The sequence below is a fragment of the Calidris pugnax genome, unplaced genomic scaffold (genome assembly GCF_001431845.1).
Source record: "Calidris pugnax isolate Ruff unplaced genomic scaffold, ASM143184v1 scaffold230, whole genome shotgun sequence".
In the NCBI taxonomy this organism is placed as follows: Eukaryota; Metazoa; Chordata; class Aves; order Charadriiformes; family Scolopacidae; genus Calidris; species Calidris pugnax.
In genome coordinates, this window is record NW_015090946.1 from 112,458 (window position 1) to 114,647 (window position 2,190).

The following is a 2,190-nucleotide window of genomic DNA, read 5'->3' on the forward strand; positions in this document are numbered from 1 at the left end:
CTCGTGGTGAGACCAACAGCCTCGTGGTGACCCCAACAGCCTCATGGTGATACCAACAGCCTTGTGGTGACACCAACAGCCTCGTGGTGACACCAACAGTCTCGTGGTGACACCAACAACCTCATGGTGACGCCAACAGCCTCATGGTGAGGCACCCTTGGGAGATGATGCTTGGGGGAGCAGAGGTGCCAGGGGTCAGCGATGGCCTCGTGGTGACACCAACAGCCTCGTGATGAGACCAACAGCCTCATGGTGACATCAACAGCCTTGTGGTGGCACCGTCAGCCTCATGGTGATGCCAACAGCCTCATGGTGAGACCAACAGCCTCATGGTGATGGTTCTGGCTGCTGGGTGGGTGGGAGGGGGGGTCCCGCTGGCACCCCACACCTCCCCCCCATCCCTGCGGGGTGCAGGGATGGCAGCACCCTCGGGAGACGATGCTGGGGGGAGCAGAGGTGCCAGGGGTCACCCATGGCCTCGTGGTGACACCAACAGCCTCGTGATGAGACCAACAGCCTCGTGGTGGCACCGGCAGCCTCACGGTGAAACCAACAGCCTCACGGTGAGATCAACAGCCTCGTGGTGACACCAACAGCCTCATGGTGACACCAACAGCCTTATGGTGACACCAACAGCCTCGTGGTGACACCAATAGCCTTGTGGTGACACCAACAGCCTCGTGGTGACAACAGCCTCGAGGTGATGCCAAAAGCCTTGTGGTGACACCAACAGCCTCGTGGTGACACCAACAGCCTCATGGTGACGCCAACAGCCTCATGGTGATGCCAACAGCCTCACGGTGATGCTAACAGCCTCATGGTGAGACCAACAGCCTCGTGGTGACACCAACAGCCTCATAGTGAGACCAACAGCCTCATGGTGACGCCAACAGCCTCACGGTGACACCAACAGCCTCACAGTGAGACCATCAGCCTCGTGGTGATGCCAACAGCCTCATGGTGACGCCAACAGCCTCACGGTGAGATCAACAGCCTCGTGGTGACACCAACAGCCTTGTGGTGACACCAACAGCCTCACAGTGACACCAACAGCCTCGTGGTGACACCAACAGTCTCGTGGTGACACCAACAACCTCATGGTGACGCCAACAGCCTCATGGTGATGCCAACAGCCTCACGGTGATGCTAACAGCCTCATGGTGAGACCAACAGCCTCGTGGTGACACCAACAGCCTCATAGTGAGACCAACAGCCTCATGGTGACGCCAACATCCTCACAGTGACACCAACAGCCTCACAGTGAGACCATCAGCCTCGTGGTGAGACCAACAGCCTCATGGTGACACCAACAGCCTCACGGTGATACCAACAGCCTCATGGTGACACCAACAGCCTCGTGGTGAGACCAACAGCCTCACGGTGACACCAACAGCCTCACAGTGAGACCAACATCCTCACAGTGACACCAACAGCCTCACAGTGAGACCATCAGCCTCATGGTGATGCCAACAGCCTCATGGTGACGCCAACAGCCTCACGGTGAGATCAACAGCCTCGTGGTGACACCAACAGCCTTGTGGTGACACCAACAGCCTCACAGTGACACCAACAGCCTCGTGGTGACACCAACAGCCTCGTGGTGTTGCCAACAGCCTCATGGTGACACCAACAGCTTCACAGTGACACCAACAGCCTCACGGTGACGCCAACAGCCTCACGGTGAGACCAACAGCCTCATGATGACACCAACAGCCTCGTGGTGAGACCAACAGCCTCCTGGTGAGACCAACAGCCTCACGGTGACACCAACAGCCTCATGGTGATGCCAACAGCCTCACGGTGAGATCAACAGCCTCGTGGTGACACCAACAGCCTAGTGGTGACACCAACAGCCTCACGGTGACACCGTGACACCTTCAGCAGCATCATGGGTGCAAACCAGGGGGACCCAGGAGTGCTGCTGCCACCTCCTCCAGCGCCCAGCCACCCCCCCGGCGGGCAGTGCCACCGTGGGCACCGCAGAAGAAGGAGGCAGGGGGGGGACAGACGACACCTGGGTGGCCGTTTGGGATTTTCCAGGGGAGTTTGGAGCCTGCGGCTGGATTCCAGCTCCATAATCCTAACGTGGGATGCAGTTTCCACAGCAACAGCGGGTCAGAGGGCAGCGAGGGGAGCCGGCTGCTCCGCTCGGGATTGAGATGCTGCTGCTGCTGCTGCTGCTGCTGCTGC